Genomic DNA, 17,883 nt, shown 5'->3' with positions numbered 1-17,883 from the left:
CACGGACGCTGGCACGGAAGGGCGCCTGCCCGAAGGGGCAGGCGCGCGGGCTAAACAGCGCGTGGCCGCGACAGCGGCCAGTAGCGCGTGACGGAGACCCTGCCAACCGGCCATTGAGCGTTAGCGAAATGGCCGCACTCGCGAAGCGAGGGCGAAGCCACGATTAGTTTTCCGCGCCCGAAGGGCGCAGAGGGCCTTCACTGAGCAACATGAAAGGCGCCACGATCGAAAATCCCTAGACGACGCGTCGTCAGTGACGTAGACGGTGACGTCGTCGCAATAGTCACGTGGGCGAAACGGTTCGACCTGCAAAAAAACCGTCCCGTTGTAACCATCAGGTTTGATGTGGAAGTGCATACATGCTGTCTAATTGGAGAAATGGACACCGAAGTACGAGAAAAGTAATAATTTGGGGAAGCGAGCCGTTTAAATATCTCTGTTCTCTAGGGATGCTGTTTTGATGTTGATTTGTTGGTTAAAGGGGTACTGACACCATTTTTCGAAGGCGAGTTTACTCTGCCATACAAATCTCCTGTGTACAGTGATGACTCTGAGCAAGTGTCAAGCTCAGCAAATGCTGGTAAGATATTTTGTTTTGATATTAAAATCAATTTTCCCATGGCGCACCTACCGACATCGACACTAGCTTGACGTCAGGCTACAGTACTAATTATGTGACTTCAGACAGCAGTCTGGCCAGTCGTGACGACGTCAGGTACCAAAACTTCCAAAACTACCACTTGTCGATCAAAACATTCAAAATGGCCGCTTATTGCGCGTCACCAACGGAGCCACAGTGCGGAGCGGCCGTGGAAACGTCACGATATCTTGCGCGAGCACGTAACGAGAAGCTCATACCGTGTTGTGATGTCAGGGTACAGTGGTAACCGAAACTAGCTTTTAAAAACATGCTGTAATTACTTTTCCATAGTGCACTCACGCTTAGCATTACATTTTCAAAGGCCCCTAGGGGACTGGCCTTTCATTCGACGCAAGGAAAATAAGAAACGAGAATTTCCGTGTCAGTACTCGTTTAAGCTGATGGCTCAGCGAAACCAGGGATTCTTATTCGGACTTCAAACTATACGTTTTCTTTACGGAAGCCGGCCCGCAACAAAAGGGCGTAGCTAATTAAGAAAAATAGCAAAAATATAAGCGATCCCGTCGTTACTAGCGGATAGTTGAGGCATTGCACATCTGTAATATCCTATGGGTGGACGAAACTGTGAATGAAGAATAAAAGATCAGCCGAGCCAACGGGTGGCACAAACCAGAGCAATATCTTTGGCGGTAAGCGTGCACGTTATGGTATCGTCCGCGTTGTGATAAATTCATTAGATATGTCTGAATAAATATGTAATTACAGTGGTCGTTCCTGCCGTCGTTTCATGTTCGCATGAATGGTATAAATATTCACTAAAGCAAACTCTCTGTGAAACGCTTCCCTTGACCATTTCAGATTTGCCGCCCCTTCGAAACTAAGATCATGCGATTTCAACACTTGCCGTGTGCTGGTGCTTGCAAGCAGGGAGCCTGGTTGCAAGAATTGGGCTCTCATTAATGCTCCCGAACAGCAGATAACGTGACCTCCAATGTACGGCACGCGGGCGTCGCACACGCTTGGTTGACCGCATAATGGCCATCGCATAATGAAAGTTCAGCTCCTAGCGATCTTCTCCGTATCCCGTTTCTTTTTTTTTTTGTTTTTCTGTCTGTCGTGTTTTCTAGCGCTGTTGCTGATATATAATGAACCAACTAGCCCAAAATATGTTCTGTCCTTATTCTCCGACATCTTAGTATAGTTTCATGTCTTATGCATTGAAATAAAGCCTGTGATGTTTTCGGCCGCTTTCTGTGCAGGTGCTATAGTATTCCAATACCGTCCCCACCGCTGGTCGGCCCACAAGAGAGTGAAAGAACTTCTTTATTTCGTGAGGACGACGGGCTTGTGCGAACGCCTTCGACTATAGTGGTGCAGTCCCACACGCGTCTGCTTAGTGCCGCTTATTTCTAACTTTCTTTTCTTTCCATTCCCCTTTCCCATTTCCCCAGCGCCATGCGGACAACTAGACGCTTTTCTAGTTTATTTCTCTGCCTTCTGCCTTTTACTTTTTCTTCTTCTTTGTTTTCTGTCATGATGAAGCTGGCGGGGGCATGTCCAGACAGGCTGCGTCCCAATATTGGCTTGGCACTACACGAACAGCCAGGGCGTTCTCCAATAAGACGTCATCAAACGAGGCCGACACTCCCAATGGAAAAAACGTCGGTCGGACTGAAGTTGTATAATAATAATCATTGTATATGTTTGTACGTTGGTCGGGCACCTTCATTAGCACAAGCGGCGACTGAACAGCAACTTCGGTGATGGCAACTAAATTTGTGTCAGCTATATGTAACAAGATTTGCAGAGGCTCTTCTGAGAAACGAGCGATAACACCCAGCCTCTAAAAGAACATGCTTGCCGCCAGAGTTAGCTATCCATGACAAAAAGATTTTTAGGTGCTATATCATATACGCGGGAAAGAAAATACAGATAGAACAGTTTTTTTTTGGGGCAGAACTATCGGGACAAAACGTACTTGCAACCACAGAACAAAGCAGCAGCGTCGCTGGAACGAATCAGTGGGGAAGTGTTACATTTTCCAAGACTGCTATTCGTTTCTAATGGTAACTTGAGCGCCAGTGCGCCAGGGGAAGCGGCTACCGTTACGAATTCATAAACTCATAACTGTAGCCACCGTTTATTTCTCCATATTGCGGCATCCCATACCCAAGTGTGCGTAGTTGTGCCAAAATACGAGTTAAACTTCTCTCTCCCACATAGCGTACAAATTAGAAGGCACAAATGTGCAACTCGTGAGCCTTCGCACAAGACGTAAATATAGAAAAGAGACCATAACATTATAAAGCCTATGCTGCACCTTGTAAGTAATAAGTTCGAACTCGTCCTCCACCAGTACTCTCAACCCGAGACAACAGTACTTCGCCTACTATGTCTAGATGTCGCATTTATACAGTCATTCCTCTACCACATCCCTGTGGGAGGTAGTACTTCTAGTGTTCATTGCAGCAGCGAGAACACTGTCGATCACGCTCTTTTGCCACTGTCCTCACCACAGCGCACACAGTCGCTTGCGGTCGTGTTGGCCTGTCTTGACATCAGGCCACTTTCGAAGCGGACAGTCCTGGCGTGCCGGCGTAATCAGTCGTCGCAGGAGAAGTCGGACAAGGCACTATATGAAGCTCTTGCGTGGGAGTAGCCCATTGAAGAGACAGTACTTCTCCCGTTCCTTGTCTCATTCAATTCCTCTTTCGCATTGCCCGCTTTAATTCTCCGCTATTTTTGCTCGTCTAAGTTCGCTTTTTTCTTTTCCCTAAAGTTTAGCGTAACAAGACAGGAGCTTTTCTTCCGGTTAACCACTGAGTTTACCTCACTTGGCTTTCTCCCCTTTGTCACTGAACTGAAGTGGGCAGCGCCAGCTTTCGCTTGTTGGTACATAACGACAGTGTAATGCTCTTTCGTTATGCACCAACAAGCGCATACTACTATCGTTATCTTTTATCTTCTCGTTATTACTCTGTCTTTTTCCTTTCTTTGAATTAATGTTCACTCCTTCAGGACGATGACTTAGCCTGGATTGCTCTAGCGTATATACATCTGCACCGCCCTATTTTGTTTTACCTGTATACGTGCCACAGTCTTATGTTTTCTTCTCCTTGCTTTCTTTTTCTCCTTTTGCGGCAATACTGTTGTGGAGTTGTTATCTTAGTCGCTGTGTCCCAGCAGGACGGAAAAATAGGCTGGTTTGCGCTTTGTTCTCGGGTGGTGACAGGCGTCACCTTGCCATGAAGCGAAATTTACTGATGCTGTAGTTTCCTTTCTTCTCTGGAATAGCTATTTCGTGTATTTTCTTCAGCGGTTTTTTGTCTCTTCTTGTTTCTCTCAACCTTTTCAATTTCGATTTATTGCTTTACTTGGTTCGTTACAGAAGTTGTCTATCAGGAGATGCGCGGACAGACCGTTTAATGGCCATGCGATTCTTCTTTTTTTTCCACATTCTCTATGGACAGTGACAGCTGAAAGACAGGACAGAATGTCACAGTGTTGAACTTGTTCTGACATCCCTGTTGTCTTGTGGACTTGGTGGAGAGACATTTCTGAAAAGGATTATTTTACTGCAGGTTTCGTCTATTCGTAATTCCTCGGATAGCGGCACTGCAATAATCCTCTTCATCGTTATAGTCTCCCAATGGAACAATGTTAAACTGCCACACGCACGAAAAGTTTGAACTTTCCGAGATTTCTGGTGTAACTGTCACCAGCCGTTACTTGTGTCGCGGATATGGCCTATTCACTACATTCTTAAAGTGACAGTCACGTCGTGGACCCATAGCGCGTCATTCAGTTGGCATGTAAGCTGTAAGTTGGCAAGATAGAAACGCTTGCATTAGAAAGCAAAGCCAGGCGCACCTGTGTGATTAGTCGATGATTTGAACGAATGGCTCGTTTTATGCAATGCAGCTTCCTAAAACTGCCACTATTATTGGCCGGTTATTTCAGTTATGCGCACCGGGAATTGCCATTAAAAAATCTTTTTTTACCAGGAAGCCGGATAATCTAATCGTTCATGTGGTGGAATGTATTAGTAAGCACAATGTCTTGCAAACGAGAAGTTATGCGACAAATGGGGATGCCGCAAGGGCAAAATAACAATATATAAACTGAAAGGCGAGACGTTGCCCAACGTCTTTTTTATCACAGCACTCACAAACGCTCGCATATGATTCATGAGGAATTAACAAATTAAAGGATAATTACACTAAAAAATGACGGTGACACTGTCAACCCGTAGCACGTCATTCACTTCGCACGTAGGCAGACACATCAAGAAGATGGAACGATTGCATTTGAAATCAAATATGTCAGAATATATTAGCGATTGGGAACACTACAGGAAGCGAACGAGTGGGTTCAACGCAATAGAGAAATATAGGCATCTCAAGAGAAGTTCTTGATCAAGATTCATACCTATGTATACTGGTGGCAAAATAACACTGAAGTCTTTTAGAAAATACTCCTATCCTATGTTTTGATTTGCAAGCTGTGTTCATGAAAGTGAGGGCGATATTGATTTTGTCGGGTTCAGAAATTACAGAAGAGCTAAAATAATTTTTAGTTCCATTTGCACTGACACGAAGCCCGTCCCAATTATCACAAAATTTAATTATCTTAACGCCGTCATGAATGGTATTGAGACTGCTAGTAAGAGAGAGAGAAGAGGGAGAAAGGAAAGACAGGGAGGTTAACCAGAAGCAGCCTCCGGTTTGCTACCCTGCACGTGGGAAGGGGAAAGGGGATGTAAAAGAATGAAAGAGAAGAAGAAGAGTTTGTGACGACAGCACGCGACAAAAACAACAACAATAAAAAAACGAAGTCATAACCGCAGTCTAAATACTACACAGCAATATTGTCTTCCAGCAGTCACAGTTTCACATTGAGTCCGGTTGCTTGGAGAAACCGCAACAACACCTTCAGAGCGGCTCGTGCTGAAGACCGGGTAGGCCAGGGCCCTAGGATTTTGTTCTCCGTGAGAGACTGCTCGTAAATTATTAGAATGAGCTATTGACACAAATAACTCATCACCTGCATGATCTAGACAGCGTATGCCATAAATGGCTTAAATTAACGAGACCAATCATGTCTGGTATCTTTACTGGCAGCTAACTTGCAATATTTTCTGGACACGGGCGGCGTACCTTGCGCTTTGAAGGTTGCTCGCGTGACTCCGGCATTCAAACCCGGGCACACCACGATGTTACCTTCCTATAAACCCGTTTTTGCACGCATATAACTTGCAAATTGCTGTAAAAGAACGTACCACCTGCGGTATAATGAGGTGCTTAATTTATCACACGTTTTTCTTGTCTCAAACTGCTGTTTGAGCAGTTTATGGTAGACAGAATTCTTTGAAGTAGTATGCGACTCTTGACGACGCACTATATATATATAAAATTTTGTCTTGGAGTTGCACTTTAGGTCTCCTCAGGGAAATTAACTTATTCTAAGTCTTCTCACTATCACTGACGCAAGAAGAAAAACCTGGCATCTAGTAATTTAGCGTTGTTTCAAAGCGAATAGCATTATTTGGCGAGCAAACCGGGTTTTCGTCGCTTGCCGAGCAGTTTTCGCGGCTTCTGATAGAATGCGCCTGACTGCTCTTGCTGACTCTCGTTGGAGACGCCTGCGTCACATTAGTGCCGCATGTCATCACAGCGGCCCCGCTCCATTCCTTTCAACACCGCCATATGGCCCTGTTCTCAGCAAGCCTGGCGCGGTGGAAACGGCATAAACTCGTGATCCACGTTCCCTGAACAGCGTGTATACGCCCACCGTTGATATGTGTCTATGTTTTATATACCACACAGATGCGCTAATTACTGACTTCTTCCTACACCTAGCTACGCAGTGAAACAATATACGGTACCTGGGTAAACTGAGGGTAGGAAACATGTCATAAAGAAGGCAGTTCCTTTAGTGAAGCACGTCTCCATCTTTCTGCATTACGAGGGTTTGGTGCTACTGCTTGGTCAGTCCCACCAGTAACGTGTCAGTTCACTATTGCACTATTGCATTAGGTGCGCCTATCCTGCAGCCGCGTGTCATAGCAACGTAAGCCGATCCCAGAGACAGTATAGCATTTGCTTATTCGGTGGTTGCATAAGCTGACTTTGCACAAGCAGGTGCGTATTTTGAGACGTGTTACAACTGTTACAAGTGTTCGAGAAAAAACATGATGCCTGCCGATGCTACTGCTACAGATGTGCTGTTTATCGGCTCAATTCTCTAATATATTACGCAATAAAACCACAAGAATGTGGTTTTACTCACTTAAGTAACGTCACTGCAACAAATACCGTGATTACCACCGTTAATTTAATATACCGCACAGCTTCCTTGAAGGACACGGCTATTAGCATGTATCGGCCATCATTCTTGAGGGTTTCTGCACACTTTTTTTTTAACTTCTTGAGCGTGTTTGTTTTCATAAACTTTCAAAGTTTCCCACTCATCGGTTTCTCATGTCTTTATGAATTTAGCGTACAGATTTTCTCGCTTTATTTATTGTTAAAGAATTTTCTTGTGAGCTGGAGCTTCCAAAAAATATTGGGCTTGAAGTCCCGGTAAGCGAAGTGCTACTTATAAAAGAAAATAAACTAGCAATGCACAAAGCAGATGTCGCATCAACCAATATGTTTTCAGATGTTTATCCCACTCAATTTAGCTTAATTATGACCCCCTATGATTTGTGTGCAGTCACATCTTTGATGTTTCTGAAACAATAAATTGGCGAGGGGTAGGATCCTCCCCCCCGCCCCCGCCTCCAACCTTCTCACCTGTCCTCCACGGTCTTTCGCCCACTGTGATGTCTAGACACATACAAATTGACATGTAATCTAATAGTGGGCGCGTAAGTTCATCACTCGTCATGCACAGAGTTTCCTTACTCGTTAAAAACAAGTTCTCCAAGGTTTCATCTTCAGCTGTAATTTCTTTCTGTAGCATTACAGTGTTTTCGCTTAACTGAGGCACAAAAGTGTTCTCCAGTTGCAACTTTTCCGGAGTCAGGTGTTATTTCCCTAATAATATCATCCCCAACACTCAGTCCTCGCTCACCATCATTTGCAAATAATATAAATATATAAAGAACACTTTTAATGGGCTTTCCGAAAAGGAAACTATCGAAGATATGGTTAGCATTTGCACGTTCAGCTTGGTTCTGCTGCCGTTGCGGTTGTTTTGTATGCGTGTTGCTGCAAGAGCGATGTCTGCGCATGCATAATTAAGGACAACGCATGGTTATATAATCACGTCCTATTTTACTGCACAATTCACATTCGCCCCATACACGTAAGAGTCTTCAATTTGCATATTCTGTGTGTCTTGTACCTCTTCCGCGTGTCCCCTCTTGTTTTGATCCTGTATACTGGGTGCGAGTGTATGATTGCTAAAGTATGACGCGTAATTGTGCGTCTTGACTGCACCACTGCTGTTGGCCCCCTGTCACTCAGGCACACAGTGGGCTTTAAGAGCGCATTCTAGCCCTGCATTGGAAAAGGGGTCAATACCGTACCGCAGGTCGACCCAGAATTGCATGATGGGAAGTCTGTTTCGCCTTCGCCTCGAATCGACGCACTATTGCACTGTCTCAGGGATCAGCACGCATTTTATTGGTCCACAGGACGGAGGACTGGACTCGCCAAATAATGCTACGCCAGCTACGCATGAAAAGAACTCAGCGGCCATGAGGAACGCGATAACATGCGCCAAAAAATACACATCCTGCTTCAACAACATTAGCTTTCTATAATAACGTGTAATACGCGGAAATTTATTTTCTGCTGGAAATAGTCTCGCGTATTAAGTATGGTATGCAATCCACCCCCCCGGTAAGCTTTTTTTATTTGTTTGGGTGAAACATTTGCTTGTGAGGTAGCTTGCGCCGCTCAGAAAGATGTTTTCGGCTTCAGCAACTTTATTGTTGATGGATTGTGCGTTAAAATGAAGGCGGGTTAATTGTGATTAGAAATTTGGACCCTATGTACTTTATGTTTATGGACCCTATGTACTCCAAGAGCTAAGGAGTAGCCGGCGCCTTACATCATGTCATTAAAAAAAAAGGCAACTTCGATCCTTCATGTTCGTGTTAATGCAACAAAATCAACAATACTAGGTTACATGTTCTTGGCGCACATAAAACAGGACATAACGAAAGAACACAATGTCTCTCGCGGATAAGCAGCATGAGAAGCATCGCTTCTTACAAATCGATCTGATTCATCTATGGAATTGCGTAGTATCGTCCCTATCCCTTTTGCGCACCAAATTAATTTGCAGTTACGTTTGCTTCGACTGTTCTAAGAGGCTTCATAGTAAAACTAAGACAAACAAAAAGCCATTCAACCTCTGTGTTTTTTTTATCTGAGCTTTCAAAGCCTCGACAGGTGAGTGAACGGTCGTGTTCACTATTGTTCACTAATATTAATTTTTTTCTTTCTTTTTTTTCACCTAAAGAAACAACCTTTCATAGTCTGTTTTAGTATTATATTGATGAAACGGAAGATTCAGCCCTTCGGAAACCCTTTTTAATAATTAAATATTGAGCGGATGCGACGTCTTCAAGAATGCATGCCTTGATACAAACGCAATGTGCCGTGGAGCCACTTTCGTATTCAATCTCGATTTTTTAAAAAAAGTAGCTTTGCTCACGGTATTTGGGAGATAAGACATATGCCTGCGAGTTTCCGCCTTCCAGAAGGGTTATATTATGCATAACTACCCTGCGTATTTCATGCGTTAGGTGGCCCATGATTGCTTAAGATTTAAAAGGCACTTACTTTTAAAAGGCACCAAGCTTTCGCGTCAGTCGTCGATCTGTTCGGGAGTGTCTTGCACGTATAAAACAAAGCTTTGTTATAAAAGGTTAACCCTGAATTCGAGATGCGCGGCCTGACAGTTAGAGTGTCTTTCATTTCGTATTTCATCCCAAGTTCAAGCACATCGCCTTTGTCTTTCGACAGTTACGAAAGGCGGCGTGTAAAGCATTCCAGGCCTGTAATTATTTCCTCGTAACTGTACAGGCCCCAGCTGGTTCTCTTATAAGAACTTTGTTTTCAGTTTTTAAGGCAGAGATAATAATCTTTAATGAAAATCCCGTAGAGGTTAGCCTGGTTTGCCGCCTGGCTTGCTACTCCGGGTGATGACTATGGTATATACAATGAATCACATATACACATAAACGGTACGTACAGTCACATACGCACATATAAACACAAAAGAGTCCGTCACAAACTTTGGTTAAGGTGAGTGTTCCTCAAAAACACCAACAGTGCTTTTATGCTGCGCATCGCACAACTGCTGTCTTGCCGAGAAGTGTATGGATAAAAAAAAAGGTATTTCAGTGGCTTTGATTTATCTGTACAATGACCATATTACTGTTTAACCTACACATTTAGAAAACATCCTGTATTTAACGCTTCTCACGAGATCCTAGCGCTAGTATTTTTTTTTTATCACGAGTTGTCGTATTTAACGTATTGTATATAGTTTTGATGCATTCGTTTGCAGCCACATGGCTAGCGACCCAGGCTAGCGGCCCGACGCCCGGCAACTGACGGAACGCCTAGCGATGCGCGCTAGATGAATTTCGCATTTCAGATATAGGCAACGCTTTAATTTAGTGCCGGCCGTTTCAATAACAACTGACACCAGCTGCGTCGCTGCCGCATGCGTTCGGAGTTTTCAGCTTATGAGAGAGAATATGAAGAGCCGTACGCAGTGGCGCTGGTGCAGTGGTGTCGTGACCGGCTTTCCACCTGGGGAACTTTATGAAGGCGGCTACAGAACGAAAACACACAAAGGCTGGCCGCATATTCCGGGCCTAGTTCAAATGAATATCAAAGAATATTGCCTCCGACGCATTTTTAGTGACGGCAGTGATGGAAAAATAATAATAATAAATAAAGGAAGAAAAAAAGGCGCCGTAGCACTCCTTGATCCTGCATTTTGACAATAATATAATATGTATTGTGTATTGCCAAAATACGTTGGTACTTGAAAGGGGTACTGACACAAAATTTCGCGGCCGAGATAGCCTGCGGGATTGATATCCGTGAACATACGCATATCATCAGCAAAATAATCAACAGCTAATATAGCTTGGAAGGTATTTTAAATAAATTTTAAAGTTTGCGTGAGCGATCGACACCCTCGCGCTATTGACACCCTCAAAGGTGACCCTCGGTGACCCCCCTACTTCCCTCACGTGACCACGCTGCAACAAGTTATGATGACTTCATAGCTGCCATTTCGTTTTTTTCTTTTTTGCCACGTTCGCTCCAGCAGCCTACCCAAGGGACAAAACGGGCTCGGCAAATGGTAGACCCGACGTCCGTGGCCGTTCAAAATATGACCGGCCCGACGTCGGGAAGTTCGGTAGGGCCGACGTCGTTTTTTGCAAATGGCCGGGCTGTTTGCCGACCATCGGCAGCTGGTCGGCCAACAGCGTCGGGCCGATGTCGTAGACTTGGCAGTGCCTACCTCGGGCCGCACGCGTCCTGAGCGCTTGCCAACGATGACAAAAGCACGGCCAACGCTCATTTGCCTTTATATACATTCTGCATTTATTTCATGCAAGTATATATCATTTCGACCGCGGAGGCTGTAAGCAATATTAATTTCACTTTTGCATTTTTACGCAACGCTTGAGGCAAAAGAGATGAATTGAAAACGTTTGCGCTGAATTAAAGAGGTCATGAACCACTTTTCTAAGTAATGATCTAATGACCTCAGTATCGGAGTGTACTGCCTCCCGAATCGATTGCCGCAAAAATTTCTCGAATCCGTCAAGAATGAGCGGAGTTACGGGGGTTTGGCGCACGCTCTCAGCGCTTTCTCTCTTTTCTCGTGCCGACGAGCGCACTGGAAGCTACACGGGGAGGGATGGCACGGGGGAAAGAAGTTACGTCAGCGCGCGTCATGAAACGCGATCGCTCTCCCGCTGTGATTCGCGTGCGCGAGTGCGGCTACCATGTACTGAGGAGTGCGGCGCCGGCAAGTGGCGGCACCCCGTGGCAAGAAGCGCATCTGATCCGAACGCCGCTCTCGATTTACGTCGGCTATCGGCCAATAAGCATGCTATGTCTCTTGCGACGTAAACTGGCAGATCCGCGACGTCAACGTGCAGACGCCCCGCCCACCGACGAGAGTGAGAACCGGCCTCTGTTTGAAAAGAGGGTGTCTGGGGAAACGGCAACTTTGCGCTCCGCTTGCAGCCTTTACGCGGCGCGCACGACTGTAATATTTGGCAGAACAGTACATAGCCGTGTCAGCTTTCCACAGGACGTGTTTTTTCAACAAGCCCAAGGGGTGCTTCATGACCCCTTTAATGGTTCAAATGATGAGAAGTAATAATAACGAAATAATTTCGAACAAATATGCTTGTTTGCATTGGTAAAGACAACTAAGCCCAACTGTAATTGAGTGTACACATCGTGGCCCTAAAATTGACAAATACAACTGCTGCTGACGCTGTATGAAATATTGGCACCCACCCACGCAAGCGCTTCGATCAATAAAAAATCAGACGGATACAAGTATAATTTTAGAGATCACAATTAATTTTTTAACATTACTCAAAACAAATGTCCTTCGGTCGAGGTGCCATGCGTGGTGTCAAGGTGACTCTACACTGATGTCGTCTTCCGTTTCTGTCGCCTCCTGTTACGACCGCCGTCTCCGTCGCTCGCGCCAATGAGCCACCTTTTCACGACTTTTCCTACAGTGGACAGGGATGCTTCCGGGAAGCTGCTCAGAACGGACACTGCAACAATAATCCATGTAATGGAACAAACTGTGAACCCATAGTTATGATAAGAATACAAACAGTTTCCTGACGAGAAAATGACTGCTGCACAAGCATACTAAGACGCAAGCATACTAAAGCGCTTTTAACACATAAATAACACTGCTATTTTGCAAGATCCTCGACACAGATATCTAGTTGTTAATAATCTAAGTACCACTCTGTCGTGACGAACATACACTGCATGCATATATGCGTAGGTTGTCCAGGTAATTAGGGCACCTACACCGCAAGTTACGTAATTTTATTAACGATATTCGTAAACTATCTTACCTTACGCTCGTTCAGCCACAGCTTAGCTTAGTTTACTTAAATTTTAATGTTCCGGTGCACGAGACGTAAGCCTGCCGTGTCACATGTGAATTACATGTATATTGGAATTAGTTTTGCTTCCGATCAGTGATTATAAAACTATTCATTTTATTTCATTTCAACTGGTATTGACTGCTGTTTTCAAAAATTGGGGGACACTTAAGCTTAGCCTTTAAGAGTTGAACGCGATAGCGATATCCTGCCCAGTGCGCACTTCGAACATTACGAATGTTTAAGAGAATGCGCGCACTAAGGTATGTGCCTTATGTAATGGGTAGCATGCTTTAAACCAGGAGCAATTATGCGCGAGAAACGTTTTCAAAGTTGCGATGCACCCACTACGTGGTCTTAAGGGAATACGCGCAGTAATGCCTTTTGTAATGGGTGGATGTCTTTAAACCACCAAGTCGTTATGATATTGACGTGGTGTGACGCCCTATGGCAATGTACGCTTGTACCACGCAATATTACTGCGATATTACATCTCGTACTGTGACACCTGTATACAGGACGCGTATTTTTGGGAAGCATGAAAGTTACTTTCAGTGCAGCTCCAAGCAGAGGCGTGGCTGTGTGGTAGAACACCTGCTTGCCACGTAGACGGCCTGGGTTCGATTCTCACTCGGACCCAACATTTTTATTATTTATTTTATTTGCAGCTTTTTCGATTTTTCAGTCACGGACAAGATGATGATTTTTCGCTCACAACCAACGGCGCCGACGCCGACGGCGGAATTTCTGCGATACGAGCTCTTTAACGCTATCGCGTTAATATCGCGTTAATATTCAAGCTATCGAGTGGGGCGCCTAAGAGGCGGAAGCCGCCGCCGAAAAACGACGGAGTCGACGATGCGACCAAAGAGTGCTATGCGAGCCGTTAGCATGTGTGGCAGGAGAGGAGAGTCTATCGCCCGAAAGCGTCAGTGAAGAACAAGCGCGCCCATAGAGGAAGGGAAACTGCGTAGAATGGACACTGCCATTAAGCCATGCGGTCGAATAGACAGCAAGGGAATCGAGAGAGAACTACCCCTCTCGTGAAATGCATTGAGACGCCAAGTCGTTGCTTATGAGCTTATGATAGTTCGCAAGTTTCGGTTTTGGTTCCTTGCGCGCGCAGTTTTCTTACGTCCATCATTATTTTTTCTCTTGTTTTTTTGTCGCTACAGCCGGTCTCTGGGTTACATTTCTGAATGGCCAATATGAGAATTTTTTTTATCATGAGAATACACTAGATTGCAAGAATTATTCACGAGCCGTCATTGTAGCTGCCCTCTAGGCAACGCGCAATTCCGGAAAATAGACGGAAGACGCCTTGTGATGTTTATTTGCCACGGTAAAAAAAAAGCGAGAAAAAAACCACACAGTAAATATTTATTCAATGCAACCTGCCCTCTTGCGTTGTAGCCGCACCAAAGGATACAGAGCGGTTGTTGCCTCGCGAAGCTCCACTGGTCTGCGTCAGCTGAACAAAAAATCCAAATGAGAAAACTACGAGGAGACGCGAAAGGGCACAACCGTTTAACGCGTGGAATTCGAAACAATCGCAATTATCTTTTACGAACATCGCAACATCGTATTGTGAGGAGTGCTCTATGCTCTCGTGATATAAAACGTTACATTACACGACCTTATTCTATGCGCCTTCAAACCCACGAGCACGCATATCCGATGATCCGCGATAGAATGCCGCATACTATACAGCCCCAACCGGCGCGTTATCACAGATGAACACGTTTTACAAGAGCTCGAAATAAATGCGCGGGGCGAAACCTTTTTCCATCGTGCGAAAGCGAGAATTTTCGAGGCACGCGGTACTTCGCGTTTCTGCAAGTTATCTTGCGCCAGGCGTTTTAAAAACATGAGCGACGCGCGTTATCGCTTGATCGCTTCAAACGCTCCTTGCGTTTTCAACACGCCAGTCTATTTGTTTACACCGAACCATCGTCATCTGATAACGCGATTGCCAAAAGAAATGCGCACCTGGGGATATTAAAATTGTCACGAACCTTTCATAAGTTTACGTCGAAGCGCCCGATTCCTAGCTATGGCGCAGTTACAACATCCAACGTACCCTAAGTAGAGTGTACTAGAACAAGGGAGTGCTCGGAACGGCCGCAGCACCAACGTACAGAAAGTGAAGCCCAAACAGGGTCAATCCACCTGCAGCGCTGCGATCGGTAGTCTGCAATGTGTCGTCGTTTAAGAGTTGCGCGCGGCTCCGGCAAAGTGGTGCAGGGTGTTAGATACGAACTGCGCACCATTGAAGCATCCAGCTTTTCAGCGGATAAGTGCGGCATTCCCACGGAGGCATGGGAGTGTGAGTCATCCCCAGAGCGACGCCTTCGCGCCAGAGCCGAGGTGGTTCATATTCCACGTTCATCGATCCTGGGACGATGGCCTCACCGGGATGCAACATGATGCAAGGAGGCATTCCATCTCTAGGCGCGTGGTCTTACACGCAAGAGTGCAGTCCCCCGGCAACAAGGCTCTGGGTCTCCCATTGGCCGAAAGTGACGCCACCTGTTTGGGACTGCCAATTGGACGAACCTGACATCATCTCGCCCCAGTTCTTGATTGGCTGGAAGTGACGTGGGGGAAAGCTTTATAAGAAGCACAATCATCGAAAGCCGGGTCGTGTTCTCCTGGCCGTGGTCCGCAGCGTACGATATGCTGCTGGCCGAAACTATGTTTATCTGCAGTCTTGTCACCCTTTTTTATTAATGCTCCTATTGTAAATAAATCTAAGTTCTTCATCGCACTTCCGCGTCATTCAAGGCCAACTCCCGCACCTCAGCGGTGGGATGTAATAAGGGGTAGAATGCCCGCTTCCCACTCAAAAGACCCGGGTTCGAATCGGAGTTGTAGATGGTGGGTTTTAAAGACGATAGTCTTTCTTGGGGAACTTAAACGCAGAAATTTTGGTCTGTCTGTCTTTCTGTTTGTCGGCACGTCCCTCGATTCAGCCACTCGGCCAAAGTTGAACCACTTGCCCAAGGGCCAGCCGTCTTGAACTGGTACGGCTGTTCATACTTGTGAACGTTGTCGAACAAAAAGTAAATATCATGCATATCTGAGGTGCAACATCACTAGGTAAGTATTAGGTGGCGTGTTCCTTTAATAGAAAATGCATACATACGTAATTTTAAGGACCCTAGTTTCTTAAGCTGCGCTGAAGATGCATAAGAATGGAAGCTTGAGCGAGTTGGTATGCGTTCATCTTTGTTGAAACAGCGCTCACTAGACGACGACGAAGTAAAAGAAGGCACAGGACAGGCAGCGCCTGTCCTGTGCCTTCTTTTACTTCGTCATCGTCTAGTGAGCGCTGTTTCAACAAAGCTGAAAATGCGACTGCGCTGAAATTTGCCTTCCTCCGTGCCCTTCGCACGAGCTCATTGTTGTGTTTCGGTTTCGGTTCTGTTGCACTGTACGAATGGCATGGGTTGGTGTTGAAAAACTTTAGTTTTTAGAAGGCCAAGAAGGTGAAAAAAAATATTTAAAAAGTGAAAAAGCAGCGTTGTGGGCGGCCTTCAGGCTGCCGGTTGTGGGCGCCGCTCTGGCGTTCCTGTTTTACCCAGGCGACGTGTAAATAAAAGAGTGTGTGGAGAGTACTCGTTGAGTGCGGACGTTTCTCTGCTTCAGCGCTTCGCGCCAAACCGCGTTTTCGGGCTGGCTGGCGTCCCCGCCGGTCGCGTTGGTCACCGCCGGTCTTCGCCTGCTGCTGCGCCGGGACTACCAGCACGCAACACAGCACTCATGTTTCCCGACGTATTGCCAGATGGCGTCCATATCTCACACAGCGCCTCTTCTATCGTCTTTACACGACATTTGCAGCGAAGCACGCAGATACGCGGCCAATTTTTTATTCTTAGTGTCACCCTTTATAGCTGCGTTGGTTTTTTACTTTCTTTCTTAAAACTAGCTTCTATTGCTACAAAAAGTAACGTAAAATGTGAAATCTTATTTCGAGTCTCGTCTTCGCGAAAATCTCGGAGGCCATACTTTACGTTTTTGTTCAATTCCGGCTGGTGGCGCTACAAATAACTGCGCTCTCTCTCAAATTTCTTCTATTTTACTTCACATTTTGCGTTACTTTATGAACCAACACGTCCCAACTTAAGCTAGCTTTAAGAAACAAAGGAAAACCAATACAGCTACAAAAGCTGACGCTAAGAATAAAAACCCACCATCTTCAGCTGCGATTCGAACCCGGGCCTTTTGAGTGCGAAGCGGGCATTCTACCCCTGCACCATTTCGACGGAGCCGCGTGCACCTCTTAAACGACGACACATTGCAGACTACCGATCGCAGCGCTGCAAGCGGATTGACCCTGTTTGGGCTTCACTTTTCGAAGCTCGTTCCGGGCACTCCCCTGTTCTAGTACACTCTACCCTAAGCCTAACTATGCATTAGCGCGGTCAACAAGCGTACTACGCAGTACATCGAGGGACACAAAAGTGAGGGTTCTCACCTTGCTGTCGACATCTGTAGCAGTCCACAGCGTATTGCCGTGCTGAAAAGCGCCGCTGTCACACAAAATATCGCTCAATACCACGACTTTTTTGTGTGAATAAGCAAAAACAGATGCCACCGAAACACGCATGAGAGCGGCCCGGCTTCTATAAGCGCCATAGCTGGTCTTGCGATGACGTCATATCGCCGCTTGGTGGCGGAATGTTCTTTCACGAATTTTCAACTTGACGCGTAAGAAAATGTCTTTACACGTGGAGTAAACAAATAAAAAAAGTGAACAAGCTATATATTCATGTCGCACACCTCTTTTTTTTTTTTTCTTGCGCTACTTGCGCCACCTGAACTCATATGTTCTCGTGATCAAGGTGATATGACGCGAAAATCTCGGAGGCTATTGGGCGAGAAGGTGGCGGAGAGAGCTCGATCCACTTATCGCTGAGTGTCAACTGTTATCTTGCTTCCCTTTCTCTATAGCGCACCCGCCGAAATGTTTCATCAGTGTGGAAGGGTGACGCAGTTCGATGAAGAGACTCGCCCTCTTGCGTTCACACAGCGGTGAATGCACACCGCGGCCGCCGAGCAGAAGCGAGCGTGGAATTACTTTCCCGTGCTGGCCGCGAAATGGCGGGAAAAAGCAGAGTCTTCCCTCCCGGGAAAACAAAACAACAGCAGATATTCA

The 17,883-nt window shown here is 45.8% G+C and overlaps 1 long non-coding RNA gene across 1 annotated transcript; it reads right to left on the bottom strand.

Moving 5' to 3' along the window:
- Positions 1-12,189: 12,189 nt before the first annotated feature.
- Positions 12,190-17,289, bottom strand: LOC119396328 (uncharacterized). The gene is made up of 2 exons (XR_005184419.2): positions 17,203-17,289; positions 12,190-12,380 (listed from the first exon to the last, which is right to left on the bottom strand). It is a non-coding gene; the product is annotated as an uncharacterized LOC119396328 (long non-coding RNA).
- Between the last annotated feature and the right edge of the window lie 594 nt (positions 17,290-17,883).

This window comes from Rhipicephalus sanguineus, chromosome 1 (assembly GCF_013339695.2).
Source record: "Rhipicephalus sanguineus isolate Rsan-2018 chromosome 1, BIME_Rsan_1.4, whole genome shotgun sequence".
NCBI classification, from domain to species: domain Eukaryota; kingdom Metazoa; phylum Arthropoda; class Arachnida; order Ixodida; family Ixodidae; genus Rhipicephalus; species Rhipicephalus sanguineus.
This window is presented reverse-complemented; position numbering and strand designations above follow the sequence as displayed.